The sequence below is a fragment of the Prosopis cineraria genome, unplaced genomic scaffold (assembly GCF_029017545.1).
Source record: "Prosopis cineraria cultivar Desert tree isolate PC_DT_omini unplaced genomic scaffold, ASM2901754v1 PC12, whole genome shotgun sequence".
Taxonomy (NCBI): Eukaryota; Viridiplantae; Streptophyta; class Magnoliopsida; order Fabales; family Fabaceae; genus Prosopis; species Prosopis cineraria.
The window spans coordinates 12,913,443-12,934,879 of NW_026555343.1; the positions used below are offsets into that span (position 1 = coordinate 12,913,443).

Consider the following 21,437-nt stretch of genomic DNA (forward strand, 5'->3'; position numbering starts at 1 on the left):
AATCTTTGAATTTTGACTCAATATAATTCAATCCTTGTAGTTTATTAAATTAAAAAATTATAAGAATTAAATTGTACTAAGACAAAAAAACTATGAAGACTAAGTTGTTTCAACTCAAGAAATTATAGCAATTCAGTTGTTTCGAGTCAAAGTTCAGGGATTGTATCGATAATTAAGAATGAGTCTAGTGATCAATGTATTAGTGATGGATAGAGTGCATATGATTACCATGTTGCGAAAGAAAATGCGGCCCACTTCATGTCTATTTGTAGAGTAAACCCAAGAGTTGCATGGGAAGTGAACTTTAGCAACAAATGGAACATTCTCGAGAGTCAAACTGACTAAGAAGAACTCAGTAGGATGCTTGTTCTTGATCAGAAATGCTCCTGGAATCCCCACTTCTTCTTCCCATTCAAAGTGTACTTTGAATTCAGATTTTTCAGCTGTCAGATCTGGGAATTTAGTAATCCACCCTTTCAAATATGCAGGTTTTCCAATTTTCCCTTTGGCTCCCCTTTCTGCAAAAGTATACAAGAACATGAACTTTAAAATGACGCAGCCCTCAGAAATATTTTGTCAAAATTTGGTCCTTCATACTTTTTAAGAGTTAAAGTGTTAATTTATCCTTGAACCCCATAGTCATGGGTGGGGTAATATGAGAGGTTTTTCACATTAATAATTTCTTGTATTTCTTGTTGAAGTGTACCTTTTATTTTCTACAATATATTTGTTTAATTTGCTCCTCTAGATTATTGCACCACCTATGACTATAGGGTGGCTGGTGCTTGTGAAAAAAAATTCAAAGACGAATTAACACTTTAATCCTATTTTATAAGGTTACTCAAGTGTGATTGAATTTAAGTCGATATTAGAAATCTCACATCGGATAAAATTAGACTTAATAATTGTTAGATTGTCTAAGTATGAGTGGATATAAGACGATGTGAGAAGTCTTTCATAGAATAAAGTTGGACTTAATAACTATACATAATAAAAAGGAAAAACCCATAAACTTAAACCTTAAGATTTTGAGTTAAGATGTGATATTCTTCTGCTACTTTTGCCCGTCTCTCTTCTCCCCCTTTTTTTTGGGCAGTCATTCATCATTCCTAACAATAACTAATAACTAATACAAAATAAAGAGAAATGACCCATTAACATAAGTCTTAATATCTTGAATTAAGATTTGGGGTCAAGATGCACATTTCAAGGAGTTGATAGGATAGGATTAAATTATATAATTCACACTAGCTAATAGCACGGCTTAACTTTATGTCTACTTGTTTTTGTAAAATAGAATAGTGATACCAATACTTACAAAACAACGGAGATTGTTTCAGTAATTTTATACGATAAAAGATATGGATTTAACGCTCGATTCATCCAATTATCAAGAGGAAGATGATATTTATGTTATTATTTGGTGCAACTATACTACGTCCGGGTCAATTGTGATTTTTTTTTTTGTTAATCTGAACCTTAAGACTATTGTAGCTGAAAGAAAAATTTAGAATAAATAAATGATGGATGAATACAAAGGAAATAATTCAATACAAGTACTATAAGATTAGAAGCACGCGCTTAGCAACTAGAGTTATTGTACGTATGGTTTAAAAAATGATTGGTATGTATTTTTAAAAGCAGTTTTTTGTTTTTTAAAAAATTGAAAAATTATTTGGATGATTGTTTTGAATCTGATTGTTTTCAAAACTGTGCTTATTTTTGTTTTAAAAATACATTATGTTTGATTATTAAAAATTACAATTATCTTACTAACAATTATCATAAATCACAACCATTAACCATCAATGACTATCATTATAGGAGTGTGAATATGCTAGGCTCCTATCAGGAGTTTACACACTAACTTATTTTATGCTTAACCTAACTTATTAAATAGGTTCTAGGTAGATTCACACATTTAATTAGGTCTAATTTTTAAGGTGTAGCCTATGAGCTTAAATAGGTTGGTTTATTCTCTGTCTCACATATGCGCGAGATAGGCCAGGTTAGACTTTAGATAGGTTTAAACTTAAATCATTAAAAAAAATTTTATGCAAGCTTTTGGTTAGGTCCAGGTTTCTAATTTACCATAGAGGCTCAAGTCTATTTGGCACCCCTATTTACTGATTTTTTTTAATTCTAAAAATATTTTTAAATTAATTAATACAACCAGAAAGATTTCCTATTTATTTTGTTTTGAAAAAATATTTTAAAAATTGTATTGCAAAATAATTTTAAAAGAAAAAATAAGAACAAAAACCAAATAAGCTCTAAGAATGAAATTGCTGTGCTCAGAGTATAAAAAGAAGAAACTGTGTCATAGGATAACACAATCCTACTCAATAATTAATAGGTGCATCTCATATTTCCTTGACAGATTAATTAAAAACTTACAAAAGTTAAGAACACATAGTACTTTGTGAAAAAAGAATAGTATACAATTTAATTTTAAAATTTGTATGAGAAGAGAAAATAAGAGGAAAGAAAATGGAGAAGAAAAAGGTTGAGGAAAAAAGTCATTTATAATGACAATAACAACACTCATGTATAATGAGAATAATTTTAGAAAGCAAGTTTTCTTTCCACAATCATTCAAATTTTAATGAGAAAAAGTTTGGAAGAAATGTGTAAGCGGCATGTCTCCTCTATTACCTTTTCTTTGATCCAAACATAGTGTAAGATCATGGTATGAAGTGTGAAAGAAAATAATAGTATTATGTGTTGTTCAAGTGTAGGTCAACTTAAACAAATGTTGAATGTCTCATGTCGAATAAAGTTGGAAACAATAAGGGATGGACTGAGAAAGAAAAGGTAAGAAATTAAATAGATATTCAATTATAAAAATAAAGTCATAAAAAAATAGTGATACATAAGATTTTATTGAACTAAATTAGTGCAATTTTATTAAATGGATCATGAATGGGTGGTATATCAAGTTCATCCAAAAATTTCTCCATTAAACTTAATAACTAATATAAAATAAATAAAAATAACACATAAACCTGAATTTTGATGTTTTAGCTTTGAATTAATATTTGATATCTTCAACTACTCTTCACCCATTTGTTGTCGCCCCCATTTCCGAGCAGTGGCTCCCCATTCTACGTAGAAAGAAATATGAAGGAACTAACCTCGGTCAAATTTAGTAGAGCTAATTAACTGGAAAGACACGCCTTGGCCTAAACACCCACTAGCATGATCCAACAAAGAACAACCAACGTCGGTCAAGTCGAAGCAGTTTTTCTTCTTCACTAACACCACTGTTCCTTGGATCTGTTTGTCCTTGTTGCGCCCTAAAAGCCCAGACAACATTGTTACCTTCTTCACTCCAACACACTGAAAAACTGAAGGAATTAAGCTGCAGATGGAAGGAGACTAATCACAGGTCTCAAGTTGATAAGGTTCAGAGGGTATTAATAGAAGGAGAGAGAGAGAGAGAGTTACAGATAGAGAGAGAGAGAGAGAGAGTTACAGATAGATAGAGAGAGAGAGAGAGAGAGAGAGAGAGAGAGTCTTCAGTGGGTATTGAAATATCTCAACACTTCTTGAAAATTAAGCTTGAACCAATTAAACGATTGTCCCAAATGCCAGCACCCACTGTGCTGCGTGCTTTCTTCTCTCCTCTCAGCGTCCATTCACGTGACATGTGGGAGGTCACAAGCTTCAACACCAACGTGACACCGCACTGTTGACCCATTGTGATGCTTTCTGGAAGGCAACAAAGAAAGTCCAGAAGGAGTCTTCGACAATATATTACTCCCTCTGTTCTAAATTATAAATATTTTTAAAAAAATTCAATATCTCAAAATATAAAATATTTTAATCAAAATAAGATTTTATTAATGATACTTTTTTAATATTACTCTTTTCATATATTCTCTCTTTAATATTCTTTTATTAATGAGGTATTAAATAAATGATATTTTTGAAAATTTATATTTTTGTTTTGAAAAGTAAAGTTGTAAAGTATAATTAATGAGCTTTATTGGTATATGAAATTTGTCTAAAAATTTCTTATAATTTGAGACGAAGGGATAATTAATTAATTAATTAATCAGGTAATTATTTAATGTTGAAGACCTGTCTTTTGTGACGCGTGTGCATTTATGTTTGCTGTCTAATTTTTCAAAAAAGGAATACCGGGTCGTGTACTATTAGCTAGGCCTTGCTAAGGTGCATTCTCTTCATGTTAAATCATAAAATAATTTTAAATAAAAATTTACATATTAATAACTTTTATTAAATATATTTAATAATTTTATCTTTTTAAAATAAAAAATATAAATGTTTAAAAATACTCATTATTTAATATGTTAAAAAAGAAGGAACAAAAATTAATTATAGAGAGATAAAGTGTAATATTGACATTAGTGTATTTAATAGAATCTTAATGTACCTAAAGTGTTTTATATTTTGGGATGGAGAAACTCATTCAAAGTGCTCTATAATTTGGGACAGAGGGAGTATCATTTATATATATAAAAAAATAGATAACATATCAATATATATTAACAAATCTTGTAGAAAGCATCCCATATTGGTCAGATTCTGAGCCTTGTCATTGGTCATTTTATCTTAGTTAAAATTTAATTATCTTCTCCCATTGATTCAATCAATTTTTCATGTGACCCACCTATTTTCAATCTTAAATTTTGAACTATAATTCATACCTTGGATGAAAGCATTAACTGACTCTGTTTTTCTCTATTCATAGCCCATGTTTGTTGCATTTCCCCATGTTTTTTGGTTTTCCTTTTCAAGGCATCTTATCTTATCATTAACACACACACACACCACACACACACACACTCTCTCTCTCTCTCTCTCTCTCTCTCTCTCTCTCTCATTGGTTAATAGATTTTAACCTAATGTTAATATGAAAATTTCTCTTGATCCATTATTGGAATTTAATTTATTTTCTTATTTTTCATGCATTTTCAATTTGCTTTCATGAGAGCATTTAATGAGATTTAATTTATTTTTTATTTTTCATGTATTTTTAATTTAGTTTCACAGGAGCATTGATTCAAGAATAGTCTTATTTAAAAAAAATGACTCTCATTGGTTAATAGATTTTTTACTAATGTTAATATGAAAATTTCTTTAGATTCATTAATGAAATTTAATTTATTTTCTTATTTTTTATGTAATTTTTAATCTATTTTTACAAGAACAATGATTTAAAAGCAGTCCCATTTTTAAATTTTCTTGATCGTTAACCTTAACTCCATCTAACTATCCTTCTACATTTGCTATACTTTCTCATGCCTTTTTAATTTTCTTGATCAATAATATTTAATTTCTTTTTATATTTTTTATGTATTTTCATGATTCGTTATGCTCAATATCAACAATTCTCATCAACTACCATCCATAAACATTATTTGTAGAAAGGAAAAAAAGGAAATAAAAAAAGTTTAAGTTTAATTTAGATCATCAATTCTGATCTCATGGTCTTGGATCTTCAAACTGTGGATGTTTTACCATGCATTTCACCCTAAAAAAATAATGCAGTAACCACTTAAGTACTTTAAAGAGTCAAAACTTGAGTGGTGAAAGTATCTTTTTTGTAGCTCTTTTGTTTTTATAAAAAAGAAGAAGAAGAAGAAGAATAGGAACTAAGAAATACAAAAAAATAGAATATAATTAAAAAAGAGGGATTCCTTTGAATTTTTTCTTATATCCATGTTTATGAAAATACAATTTATGTCATAATTCATAAACTAATGTCTAATTTTTTTACATAATTGAAAATGAGGAGTTATTGAGAATTCTAAAGAAGTTTTTCTTTTGAGCCAATATTTTCTAAGCACTTTAAGAATAGGTATTTTCTAGACAGATTTTTTACTATAAGCTCAAGAAATAAAGACAAGATATGTATAAATAAAGTATTCAAGAAGAAAAATAATTAAATAGAGGAACTTCTAAAAATTTATTCATCTTAGATGTGTTGATATCAATGATATTGATAATATTTATTTTAAATTTTTTAATTTTAACCTGTGCATTGTACGAGAAGTGTCTAGATTTTAGAGAAACTTGTATGATCTAGTCAAATTTTGAATATAAAATGCTTTACTGAAATCGTCTCTTTTTTAACAAAAGAAAACGTGGAGCTGTTATACTGGGTATTGAAATCAAAATATCATTTCACAGTCAATGTTCATCTTTCGAAATACTGCTATCCCAGGAATTATTTTCTTGAAAATTAACCTCGAGCCAATTAAACAATTGTCCCAACAACCATTTTGTTGCTTTCCAGCAAATATGGCAATAAAGAAAGACCAGATGAAGTCGTCAAAATATATTAATTAGTCAGGTAGTTATTTAATTTTGAAGTCCTACTTTTTGCAACCCGCGTGCATATATGATTTCCACTATTACAAAATATATATTTTACGTGCCTCAATTTAAATTATTTTTTTATAAGTGATGTAAAAAATAGAGACAATGATAATTTTATAAATAAATATTGAATGTATAAGACTATCAACATCACTTTTCATAAAAACAACGTTAAAATTTAAATCCACGTTGTTTTATAGAGAACAACGTAAAAAATAAATTATTTTAAATTATTAATTTTTTGGACATAATTCACATCGCTTTCTAAGAAAAAATGACGTGTATAATTTGTCTACATCCCTTTGTAGAAAGCAATGTGGATTATAAAAAATAAATTATTTTAAACTATTAATTTTTGTACATTATTCACGTCACTTTTTTGAAAAATGATGTGAATTGTAAAAAGTAAATTATTTTTTTTAGACATTTTTCATGTTGTTTTTTAAAAAGATGACGTGGATAATTTATCCATGTTGCCTTTTTAAAAAGTGATGTGGATTGTAAAACATAAATTATTTAAATTATTAATTTTTTAAACATTTTTCACATCACTTTTATAAAAATGATGTGGATTTCAGTTAGTTTTTTTAAATTAGATCGAGCTCCTTCCTCACTCTATCATTCTATGTTTTGAAACCTAACTCGTCTTCCCCTTTCCCTTTAAGGGCGGCACCTCTCTTTTCTCCTTTCTACTATAGCTCTCTCCTCTTTTCCCCATAGCAACTCTCTCTTCTCCTTCCCATGGCATCGAGATTCACAGCCAATGGACTGAATCTAGACCCACGACCAGCATTCGATGGCAAGCATTCGAAAGACAGCTCTCTCTTCTCCTTGTCTCCTCCTCTTCCCCCCATTTAACAAATAGCTTGAGACCCACAGCTGAGACCCACAACTTCTCCTTTTCTTTCCCTTGAACGAGCAATAGTTGGTTAATTAGTGTCACTTTCACCCACTCATACTGCTCACATTGTGTTTCATCAATATTTTTCCACCATGGATCATGTCATGAATAGAGTTCTCTCTATAATGCATATTGCGTTTATTTATTTATTTTTTAATCAAAAGTGTGAACATATGAACTTTAATAGTGTAGCTTCACGTTGGGAATGCAGGAAAATTCAGATATGAATATTCAGTCTAGGAAACAAAATTGTTTGAAATTAAACTTGCAGAAGTGTGACCACATGATGTAATCCGGATTAATTTGGCATAAACACAATGGTCTGCATCAAAAATACCATCAACTATTGATAATTTATTTATCAGCCATCGGACGACATTGAATTGTTTTCTGTAAAAAGCTAATAAAGAGAAAATACAATTGTTGTTCATTTATCAACCAGTACATGAAGACTTAAAACTATGTATAGTTGCTTCTTTCATCTCCTGTCTTCGAGTTCCTTTCTAGCCAATTCTCCTTCCCAAATAACAATCAAGACTTTCTTCCAAAATTTTATGACTTTAAGATCCTTAATTAGTTAATTGTAATTAATGTTCTTATAAGGTCCTCAAATATCATTTTCTCAACAAAAAAAAGATAGTTGTAAATTACTAAGAGTAACTTGTAAGATTTAAATACTTGATATATAATTAATATTACTCCTATATTTATAATTATTCAAGCCCAATTTTTATAATTTATTTTTGAATAATTTTTTTTAAGTGTAACTTCTCCTGGTAAATCAATTTGGTTTCAAAACTACAAACTTTAATTTTTGTGAAAGGTAAACATTGGCCACCCTTGGTTATGGAAGAGGAAGGTCAGGTCACGTTGCTGTCCGTAAAATCATGAATCAGTTGAAAGTATGAAGAAAACGTATATGAAGACAAATTCAAATGTAAAGCATAAACACGGACTGATTATTGAATCAATGAGTTAAGAGATCAATAAGAGTCATTATTCCATGATAACTCCTATATAATTAGCTCTTACATTTAGAGCGAGATGGAGTATTCAAAGAAAGATTGTTATATATATAGTTGCAACAGCTAAATTTGTCCCAAAGAAGACAAACTTCTATAAATTGATGTTATGCTAAAAAAAAAAATGTCTCTAAATTTGAGATAGTATTTGAATATCAAGAGCTGAGTTTTCCTGAGTTCTCATGTAACTGTGTAAATTAGAAATAGATCGCTTGGAAGCTTTGATTAAAGAAAGACTAGTATATCATAAAATTAAGTTAACCATTATTGATCACTGACTAGTACTTCAAAATGGTCACTTCTATTAACATCAAAGTAATAATAACGATAAATGCATTTTTCACCCGTTCTTAAATGCTTGGCTGTCTCATCCACTTAATTATGAAACAAAACTGATTAATTAAAAGGCTAAAGTATGCATTTAGTCCTTTAATTATATATAAAATGTTATTTTAGTCCCTTAAATTTATAAAGTATTTTTTTAATCTTTTAATCCTAGTACTTCATCCTAATAAATTTTTACATTAAATTTCTAAATATTGATAAAACATTCTCAAATGTTGACATATTAAGTTTAATTTTTTCAAAATAACAATGATTGACACAACATATAATCATTTGAAACTAACAATGTTAGAATTAAAGGAACAAAAAGATACTCCCTTCGTTCCTATATATAAGATGTTTTCAACCAAATTACACAAATCAATAAAAGTTAATTACCTAATTAAGAGCACAACAATATTCCAATTTTTCTCCTAATTATTGTAAATAAAAAATGAATCACTTTTTTCAAAGTAAATTAATGAAAGTGCTTATATTTTTCTCTTTTCAATTTAATAAGAATATAATGGTCCATTCATTAAAAAATATGCTAACAACCTCTTATATTTAGGGACAAAAAAAGATTCTAAAAAACCTCTTATATATAAAGATGGAGGGAGTATTTTACAAAATTAAGAGACCAAATTGAACCATGATATAAAGTTATAGGACTAAAATTATACTTTAGCCTTAATTAAAATCATAGCTAATACTCCCTCCGGTCCTATTTATAAGTCATTTTTACCAACCTCATCAATACCAATACAATAAAAGTACAAGGAATAAAAGTAAGTAAAATTTCAAACATGCCCCTATATAACAAATCTAAAAAATAATGTCATGTTACTTTTTCTCTCTCATGAAGGGTAATTTTGGAAATACTTCTAAAATATTACCTAAAAAGACGCATCATGACTTATAAATGGGACCAAATATACCTTCTAAAATGGGACTTATAAATGGGACCGGAGCGAGTACTACTCTAGTTTTTAATATAAAATGAAGTTAGAATAATTAATGCCTTATTTCCAATTTTACCCTTTGTTTATTTATTGTCATTTGAATTCTTAACCAGTAATTTATTATAGTCATCAACTTAAAAAACGGTAAAATAAAAAAGTGATATATTTTTTATAATTTAAAAATTATAATTGACATTTTTTAATAAATCGTAAAGTTTGTTAACTGTATCATTATTAAGAACCGGAGAGAGGGAGCATCTGACTCTAATTCACACTAAAAACATTTTCCATATGGATTGAATGCTTCAAATAGTAGTTGATGCGATCGCATGTATGTATCCCCACTAACTAATCTGACTGTCTTTTATCAACCATCCTTATGATGTCACGCTGCTGACGTCATGGTTCATTGATATTTTTCATCGATCATGTCATAAACAGAGTTGTCTCCATGTGTATATTTTTCAAAAGTGTGAGCAAATGAACTTTAATCGTGATTCATAAATAAAGCTACGTACAATGATCTCAAGAACAATAGCGTGGCTTCACTTGAGTTTCTATGGGAATGCAGGTAATTGCTGATATTGATATTCACACTAGCAAGCAAAATTGTAGCGACTTAGAAGTGTGACCATCTCATATAATCCAGATTAATTTTGACATTGACACAATGGTCTATATTAAAAATATCTTTGACACCATCAACTATTAAAAAGATTTTTGAGATTTTGATTTTTCACTACATCTCTTTGATTCTTAATTGAAAATAAGCTTTTATGAAAAATGACCAAATTACCTATAAAGTTTAAAATAATTAGTGTACATTCACCCTATATAAATGACAAGTGGCTTGAGCTTTGACAATTCAATTCATGATTAATAACAACATATTTAGAATTTAACAAGACTGAAAAAAAAAAAAACACAAGTTTAATGAAATAAGTGTTCATCCTGCATAAATAACAAACCATTTAGATTTTGACAACTAATTCGTGATTAAAAACAAAACTTTTGAAATTTAACAAAATTGAAAAACTACCAGTACAGATTTAATGGAACAAGTGTTTACCCCATATAAACAAGCCATTCAGGTTTTGACAACAACTAATTCATAATTAAATAAGCATATTTGAATTTTAATAATATTGAAAAAATGACAGCACATGTTTAATAGAATAAGTGTTCACCTTACATAAGCAATAAGCCATTTGGATTTTGATAACAACCAATTCGTAAGTGACAATGCACATGTTCAGACTTTAATAAAATTGAAAAAATTGAAGCATGGATATAATGAAACAAGTGTTTGCCCTATCTACACAACAACAACAACAACAACAAACAACAACAACAACAACAACAACAACAAGCCTTTATCCCACTAGGTGGGGTCGGCTACATAGATTGCAAGACGCCATTGTGCTCTATCATTTATCAAGCTTTTAGAAATATTATTAATTAAGAGAACGTGTTCAACAACTTCCAAGAGTGTTCTTTTAGGCCTTCCTCTATCCCTCTTAATCAAACTCAAAGTTATATGTTCCACTCTTCTCACTGGTACCTCCCTTAGTCTTCTTTGTACATGCCCAAACCATCTCAACCGATTTTCTATCATTTTTTCCTCAATAGATGCCACCCTCACTTTTTCGCGTACGTGCTCATTTCAAATTTTATCTTTACGTGTATGTCCGCACATCCATCGTAACATTCTCATCTCTGCTACTCCAACTTTATGCTCTTGCTGTCCCATTAGAACCCAGCATTCACTACTATATAACATTATCGGTCTGATAGCAGTGCGATAAAACTTTCCTTTAAGTTTATTAGGCACCTTACGGTCGCAAATAACTCCTTTAACTTTTCTCCAATTAAACCACCCAGCTTGAATTCTATGTAAAATATCTCCACTGATTTCGCCATCATTTTGAATAATGGCTCCCAAATATCTAAACTTTTTCACTTGAGGTATAATTTGATCTTCCAATTTCACTTCCAAATTATTGTCGAATAGTCCTTTACCAAATTTACAATATAAATATTCCGTCTTACTTCTACTCAGACAAAAACCTTTCGACTCCAATGTCCTCCTCCATAACTCAAGTTTGCAATTAACCTCTTCTTTTGTCTTTACTATAAGAACTATATCATCTGCGAAGAGCATACATTTCAGAATTTGCCCTATCTACACAACAAGAACAAGTAATTGAGTTTTTGATAATAACTAATTTGTGATTGACAACAGCACATTTGAATGTTAATAATCAATTCTCTTTCATTAAAAGGGGTAAAAAAGTCATTTCTCATAAAATTTATTTTCAGCTAGGGCCAAAGGGCTGCAATGAAAAATCAAAATTTTAATGTCCTTCTTTGCAATAAAATATTTCCAATGGTCCTCAATTGACATTTTCCCAAAATATAATCGTTGTTCTCATACTTTTTAGCTTATTTTGCAGTCCCTATATTTTATTTTCATTGCTATCCAATTCTCTTAAATTTCATATATTTGCAATATTAATCCTTATATAATTAAATATGATCATAGACTTAACCGTGACTAATGTGTATATAAACTCCATTATTTTTCGTCCTAACTTATTAAGATTATGATGAGTTGAATAAAAAAATATCAAGATTCTTACTCAACCAGTGATGTAGGAGCTTCAACCGGAACGGCCACGTTTGTAGCGCATGATATAGAAATGTCAGGATTCTTACTCAACCGTGCATAGCCAAATGGATCATCAAACCCATTTTTGTGACATGAAAATTGTACAGGGTTTAGTGAAAGGATTGAAGGACAGCCATAGAAAAGGGTAAGATTTTTTGTTCCAGGCACGGTTTCAAACACCTGAGGGTCAAGGCTTGTGTTGACAAGCAGATTTGGGCATAGATTTTGTCTGTAGTCGAATCTAGCAATTCTGAGAATATGTTGGTCCGGATGGGCATCCAAAACCAGGTATCTGACACTTCGGATTGTTATCAAGGCCAAGCCTTCAGAACAATTGAGAAGCAAGTCAGGGTAGCCGCAACCTTCTGGACGGCCCTGTCCCCAGAAAGGAAACCCAACGTTGCTAATCTTCCCACAATCGTATCGAGCACTGCAAGCTTTATGATAATCGTAGGTGATCGAATACGAAGAAATCTGGGGCAGTAATGAAAGTGTTATGCATGAAAGAATAAACCTTGGGGGTGAAGAAAGAAGAAGCCATCGAGGGAGAGGAAGACATTGACGAAGAAATGAGTGACATACTCAACTCTAAGGAACGCCGATGAGGAGGAAGGGGACAGAAGTTTGACTTAGAAATTTTTTTAAAGATTTATACCTTTCAGGTCAATTTCCTAGCCAACGAAAATCAGACTCTCGGTGCAACACAAAACTCAATTATTTTATTCATTAAGCTTGGCCATGTCCAAATATTAGCCCATTCATTTGTTTCTTCACGTTATTATTTCAGGTTTTGTTGAGTTTTTCTCAGGTAATTATCTATACTTTTTCTTTTAGAAGCGATGGACTACGTTTTGATAATGACGGTTTAACTCATATTATTTTTTTTTTATCGAATTTTATTAATGGAGTTTATCAATCCCTAAGGGAGCGTCAACGGTTCGCACTCTATTGGAGGACGGCCTTAGGACCTTGCTGCTCTATTGGAACGCAGCGTTTTACTAATTTCCTAAAGATCTGGCCTTCAAAGGATAATGTAATGGGCCTATTACAAAGTTTCCTTGGGTTGGGCCTTGGTATTTTCGTTTTTCAGCCCACAATGCGATTTTGATCCAAGTAGGTACTTATATTCCTTTGTTAGAAGTTATTAATCTTCTAATTTTACCTTTCAATGTAATAAATGATCAAAATTAAGTGACATATTGTAATAAAAAATCCAATAATGCAACGCAATAAAAATAATTTTAAATCTAAACCAATAATAATTTTTTTGGTGATCTAAACCAATAATAATTATTGAGAGAAGGGTAAGATTAAAAAAGATCCACGTAAATGTTAAATATTTCGGATCAAGTGCGGTAGTATTTTTAAAAGTTATCTCATGCTCTGTCCGATCGTATATATTTGTCATTCCATATTAAAAGAAGAAACATTTACTTAGTTGTTTTCTGAAAAATCACCTTTGATTACAACTTCTAATTGTTTTTTCAATTCATACTTTTAAGTAGAGTTAAACCTGAAATGTAATTTTTTCAGACTTTTTTAAATAATTTAAATTTTTCATATTAATTTTGATGAAATAGTTAGAAGTTCCTTACTCCCTCCAGTTCAAAGTATGAAACATTTTTTATTAGTTAATGTTGACCCAAAATGCAAGACATTTTACAAAATGTCCATAGCATTAATTTTTTTTACAAATATCATTATTAATTATATGGTAAAAAGAGATTATATAAGAAAGAAATTAAAGATAATTAAAATATATTGATTTTTGTTAGAGGGTGATCTTGAAAAGTAATAACGATTTTTTATCATTTTAATCATACAAAGATTATTGGACAACAAAATCATACAAATTATTTTTAATTATTTTTTTATTCCTTATTGAATTTATTAAAAATGTGCTATCTTTTCGAGTAATAAGACAAAATATATTTAAAACATGACGTCACTTTGCTCATGTCATGTTAATTTCTCAAACTAGGAAAAATATTGTCATGTGGGAGGATTGTGAGAGGTAGGAAAATGGGCCCAAAAGGCTTAAGTATTTTTTCCCCCCCGGGAAATGACAAGTGATACAAAGAAAGTAAACAATTTGTATTGAGACAAGATTAAGAGAGGACTTTCTCTCATAGTCCACTACCTTGACACAATAAGGTGAGAGTTGATAAAAAATAGTTCAAACACCTAAGTGATCTTGGGCATTATTAGCTAAGTAATGGGTACAAAAATTGACCTCCCTAAACATAAAATTAATAGAAATAGATCAATCTCTAAACATCATGATATTAATCTCATTAATAACATCCTGAAATGGGTGCTGAATGGTACTACTATGATGAAGGAGATTAAGAGCTTTCGCACAATTAGTGAACACATAGATCTTGTGGTACCCTTTATCCCAACAAAGCTTAAGACCAAAGAAGATACTAAGTAGTTTAGTAAGGGCTACAGGATATGTTCTTACGTAGGCATTAAATCCTCCAATCCAATTTGCCAAGTGGTCATGGTTGACCCCTCCACATCTTCCTATTCCATCATGAAATGAGCCATTAATGTCTAATCTAACTACTCCTTCCGATCTGAACCAATTCTTTACTCCTCTCATGTGGTGTTTGCTAACGGTATAGGAATAATTCAACAAATTTAGTTCTAATTTTTCTTTTTGTAGAGTAGCAAAACCCGAACTTGTAATATCTAGATGAACCTAATCAAAGGATTTCTTACACCTATCACACCAAATATCCCAGCACACATACCCAAATAATACATTCCATGGTACCTGTTTGGTGAATTCATTACCAGCTTCATGCTTGATGTTCCACAAAATCCATTCTTCCCTAGTTAGGGTTTTGAAACAGCTCCAGAGTTCTGGTTTGACAAGCCATCTCCAATGATCCTTTGCATGGGGACAATCTCTAATCAGGTGCATCATGTCCTCCTTATGAAGACAACCTAGAGGACATTGACTTAAAGGCAGGAGGCCTTTCCTAGCATGTAGATTGGTTGTGTGAACTCTGTTATTTGCCATAAGCCAAAGGAAGACTTTAATCTTCTCTGGGCCCTTCCATCTCCAAATTTTTCTCCAAATCCTTCCTGCTGTGTTGATATTACTTGCAAGAAGAAAATCATAGGCAAAACGGATATTAAAATTGCCATCATTCGATGGTCTCCAAGTGAATATGTCATCTCCACCCTCAACTTTCGTAATAGAAGTGCAAGCAATTTTTTGTGTATTGTGCCTAGGGAGCCAGATTTACATCCTTCTTGCATCTCATATCCCTTCAGGAGTAACATAGCTAGCAAAAAACTCATTTGCATCATAAGAGATATTAAAAGCAAGATGAGCGAGTGGGACACCCACATAGGTCCAATTGTTAGTCCAGAAATTTGTGGTATGGCCATTTCTCATATGCCTCCCAATTCCTTCAATGAACTTTCCCTAACATTTGACTATGTTTCTCCAAGTTGATGAGGAATTGGATTGTTCCTTCACCTCAGGCACACTTCCATTACCACACTTATATTTTGATTTCAACACTCTAATCCACAAGGAATTCTCATTTCGCAAGACTTTCCAACAAAGTTTAAAAATAAAAGCCCTATTTTGTTTCTTCAAATCCTTGAAACCAAGGCCACCATATTCTTTTTTATTTTCTAAGACAGTATTCCAAGACATGGGGTGAATCTTTTGCTTCCCATCTTCAACCCCCCAAAGAAAGTTTCTACACAATTTTTCCAATTCTGTAAGGAGTTTCTTCAGTAGTAGCATGGTCTACATATAGTAGCTCGGCGTTGCTGAGATCACATATTTAATAAGAACAACTCGACCGCAATATTCAGGTACTTCCCTTTCCAACATGACATCCTTTTCCTTGCTCTTTCCAAAATCAGTGAAAATAAAGTAAAGGAAGGTCTTTTATGAATTAAAGGGATACCCAAATACTTCTCAAGATCGCCTGTTAAGCCAAATTGAAGTTTTTGGCTAAGCTCAGAAGCTATATTGAAATGGACATTATTAGAGCAACACATCTTAGTCTTCCTTTCGTTCTTTCTTCATTATTATAGTAAATTAGTGTGTGTGTGTGTCACAATCAACAAACCTGTTAAGCAATCAAAGGAACACAAAAATATCCTGGAGGAAGGTACTCACATAGTATTGCTGTAAATTCTCAAGAACCAGTACATATAGATAGCCAACTCAGTCATTAACATAAGAATATCAAGGAAAATGGAAGAAATTATCAGTAAGAAGGGAAGCAGAGTACAGCAGAAGGAAGAAACAGAAAGAAGAAGGACAAACAGAGAGGACATCAGCCGGAAATTTCTTGCATCCTTCTCATAGTTGCCCAGCCACTTCTAACACGCTAAACATCCTTCCATTAAACTAATACCACTTAAGCCCAATAGTAGCATCTGGCCCACCAGTTGGTAACCCAAAACCCAATCCATATTCTTGTTAAGCCCATGCGTGACAATGTTCACGCGCGCGCGTGTAATGACAAATCTAGACTTTATAGATTAAATTTTAAACGTCTGATAGTATATAAGGATTGACCGTGAAGCGTTTGTAAACTGTAGGGAGCAATTTGGAAAAATAAATTATTAGGACTAAAGTGAAAATATGATAATTATAGGGAATAAATGGTGAAATCTCTATATAATTTATATATATAATAACTTGTGTTTATTTAATTTGACTGGTTAATTTATATATATAGTAAAGGACCCAAAAACTACAGACATGGGCTAAAAAATTTATAAAAAAAAAAGGATGAAGAAAACTTTATTAGTCTTATTTTATAATTTTTAATGTCCTTTTCTGTCATTTTCTAGTTATATAATGATCAAAGTTAACTTTTGTTGAAAGGAAATGTTAAATTGCACCATTTTAAAAAATTCAAAGAACACATGAGACTAAAAATGAATTTAGGGTTTTAAACACTACTGAACTTATAGTTGAGGAGCTAATTTGTTACATTACCCTATTTTCTTTTCAACATTTTACAAAAATAATTGCATTCATAAATTCACTGTCCTTTACTCCTTTTATTCACAATTATAAATTTTTTTATGTTAAAAATACGGGGCATTTTGTTGGGCTTTTTAAGATATAACTAAGAAAGATTTTTTTCCCCCAAAAAATACTCTCAATGAAGGGATATAATTAATTAAAAAATTTAATTGAGACACATATATTATAATCATGAAAAGAATGTATAATTTTAAATTCCATTAATTAACTTATTATAAGATGTAAATTTGTTAAAAATGTTTATATTTTTGTGAAGAGAGAGAGTAGATAATTACATTAATTGACTATGAGTACGTAGCTTTTGATGCTATGTCTATAGGTTAGGCAATCTTATTGCCCTAAATATGTATGAGCACCAGATTATAGAATAATTAATCTTATATCATTAAATAAAAAATTGATGAGTAAATTAGCACTTTAACCATTAAAAAATTTCAAGTTTCCTAAGTTTGTTTATGGTAGTACAGAGTTCTAGTTTATATGTATTTATAACAAGAGGATCCACTAATAAACTTGACTGTAAATTTTAACCAACTAGAACAAACTCGGCAGATTCGAAGCAAATTGGGCTTCCTGTTATTTTCCTAACTAGCTAGAAGCCTTATTTACAAGTTACTCCTCTAATCCTATCTATAAGCTGAGAAAAAATATCTGTTCTGATTCTATTTATATATAGGGCACCTTAATAATTGCTGTATATATCTTTATCCTTATGCTCTTATTAAATACCCGAAAAGATTATTAAATATTAAAATATTTTAATCCCAAAGCATATATTTAATAGGAGTAAAGTTAAAAATTTATTAAATTTTTAAATAAAATTAATAAAATTTAATTTTTTTTAATTTTAGTACATGCAGTAATTTACAAATAGGACCAAAAGAATATTAACTCTTCGGTTCAATCAAAATTTATTGTCTGAAATGTAAAATTTCACGTGATTAAAAAAATTAGGAAATTGAGAGGCCCCGTGAATATGTACTTCACGTGTTCTGATTTCATTGGTTTCGTAGGTTAACTCAGCAGAAAAACCATGCACTCCCATACACGTGCTCATTAGCCATTTGACCGATTTAGGCCTTTGATTTTATCTTAAAATGATCTACACAGTTCATTTTAAATATATTTATAATATTATAATCATTACAATAAAAATTTATATCAATTATTAAAAAAATTAATATTAAATCTATATTGTTTAAAATACATCTAGATAATCGTTTTGTAAAAAGTTATAAAAATTTTAATATTAAATTAAATAACTCGGATTATAGCTGTAAATAACTTTAGACAATACAGCTATAATTTGTACAGGGAAAATTGACAATGAACAGGTGTTTATTTAAAAAATTTCAATTTGCTAAAAAAAATAAAAAGCTTTTCATTATGAATGGTCCACATCTTATCATGGGTGATATGTAACCTAGGGATAAGCATAAAAAGCAGTCTAAATTCAATATTAATTTTTTATAATTTTTTACAAATATAGTATTAAAAATACCTAAAATTTATTTAAAATGAACGACAAAGATCATTTTGAGATAAAATAGAAGGCCCAAATCAGTCAAATGGTTGATGAGCACACATAATAAGCACTGAATGTTAATGCAAAGAACCATATGTTGTGATCTCTTTGTTTCTCATGCTCCTTCCTTCCTTTAATATAAAATGAAATTAATAATTTTTATGTTTATTAAAAAATATTAGCTTCTAATCTTAAAATTGTAAAAAACTGTAATTTTTTAATTTTATCATTCTTTGTAATTAATGACCATCATAAACTATTGTTTAAGAATTTAAATGACAAAAAAATAAACAGAGTAAAATTATATTGAAAAAACATCATTAATTTTTTGATATAGATATATCACCTAATTAATTAAGAGAAATTCTTAGGTATACTGAGTGTGCCACATCATATTTGGATATCATTAAATATAAATTGATTCTGATATTAATGATAGTAAAAAAAAATGTAAGAAATTAAATATACATTCTATTATAAGAATAAAATCAATTAAAATAATGTCACATTAGATTTTATTTAGATAATTTGGAGCATTCTAATTGGACAAACCATAAATGATGTGGTACACTCGGTTTACCTAAGTATTTTTCAATTAATTAACTGATGACTTTTGATGTATTAATATTTGAATGAGAGAGAGAATAAAATTTTGAAGCCATTTTCAAATGTATCTGCATGTGTTTTATGAGAGCAAGAGAGTTCACAAAATCATTTACTGTAATTATTAATTTTAATTGACCATAAAAATTGATCAATAATTAATGGTATTTTTTTTGGGAAAATATATATTTGATAATTGATACAGTAAACCAAATGGACGGATTCTTATATAAATGAACAAAGCAAACTTCCTAAAATTTAAAGTACCACCTACAAATATTATATTAAGGCAACGAGGGATAAAAATCGAGACTGATATCATTTGTGTAAAGTGAGATTCCTTGCGCCTCCCCACATACCCCACCAGATCTAATTTGCAGATTCATGAGTGTGTGTAGAGGAAACGTGAGTATTTATATATTAAAAATAAAAAAATTTTGAACCAATAAACTTTTAAAAATAATGTAATGTTGCCCCTATGATAAACATAAGTTGATTTTGATCATTAATTAACCAAAAAATTATAAAAAATGACCTTAAAAATTATAGAAAATGATCAAAATAATAACGAAAAAACTCAAAAATTACACATAAGAATCCAAAAATACAATCAATATTTGGATCAAGTGATCGAGGTCACATGGCCCCAAAATGCTCTGTTCAAATCTTTAATTAATCATTCACTGCAAAAACCTCTCACGTTCTTGAGAAATTGAGGCCATGTGGCTTGTCATAACAAGTCATGTACAGGTAGCAAATCAGTGTATTGATTAACTGATTCTCAATAATGTATAGGCCCAGACAAATTTTATTAACTAACTAGATTCCTCCGATGATGATCGAGAAAATAAATTAGTTGTAATAAAGAAAGACAAAAAAAAAAAATAAGAGAGAGTTTTGTTAAGAAGGCTCGTGCTTATTAGAAGTGGCTATAAATACCCCACTATATTGGTCAAATAAGATCACACTAGCTAGAAGTGAAACCCATAATAATAAGTATAAGCTTCTATCATGGGTACGCTGAAACTGAAACATGGATTGTTTCTTTGTGTGTTATTGGTTGCATGGGTTCTTTGCTCATGCAACAGTGAAACTGATGACCCTCTAGGGGTTGGTGCGCCTAAAAGGCCACCGCCACTACGGAGGTCCCCACCGCCACCTCCGAGAAGCCCCCCCTGCCCCTCCTAGAAAGCACCCGCCACCACCTCCTCGATCTCCACCTCTGCCTCCTCCTAGAAGGCCTCCACCTCCACCGCAACCACGTTCTCCACCACCTCCTCCTCCCAAAAGCCCTCCTCCGCCACCTCCATGCTCTCCACCACCTCCTCCTCCTAGAAGCCGCCGCTGCGGCCTCTGCGTTCTCCATCTCCTCCTCCTAAAAGTCCCCGCCGACCACCACCTCCCCAGTCTCCTCCTCCACCGCCTCCGCCACCAAGAAGTCCACCACCACCACCACCAGAACTTCCCTCTCCCCCGGCTCCACCAGGTCCAGCTCCAACATATGATTATTTTGAGTTGATCCTTACATGGCCTAATGGATTTTGCAAGCAGGAAGATGCGACATGCAATCCATCAGAGCCCAGGCAACATCTTACCATTCATGGGCTCTGGCCATTCATGTATAATGGAACGCAATTTTGTGGCCTTCCTGAACCAGTTGCAGATCATATTGTAATTTTGTCACTCTCTTTCATTTCTATATATGTTACACTATGCATTATTATCTTTGAATTTGAACCTGACCATCATTTTGCACATGCATGTTTTCTGTGTTGTAGCTTGAAGAATTAGAAGATCTCTTGGAATATTGGCCAGACTTAAGAAATGCTGACGACTTTGAACAAAGCAAAAACTTTTGGAGAGAAGAGTGGTTGAATCACGGAGCTTGTTCTGCAAATATTTTCCCAGCAAAAGAATATTTTGAACTTGCAATCAGATATGCAAGAGATTATTCTCATCATATTCTCGTATTTATGGAAGTAGAAGGTACTTCCATAACTCTCTATTTTATACACATACGTATATTATTAACAAACTTCATTTAGTTTGTTA

The 21,437-nt window shown here is 30.8% G+C and overlaps 1 pseudogene; it reads right to left on the reverse strand.

Moving 5' to 3' along the window:
* Nucleotides 1-3,436, reverse strand: part of LOC129289116 (linoleate 9S-lipoxygenase 6-like) — a 59,454-nt pseudogene extending 56,018 nt beyond the window's left edge.
* Nucleotides 3,437-21,437: the final 18,001 nt, after the last annotated feature.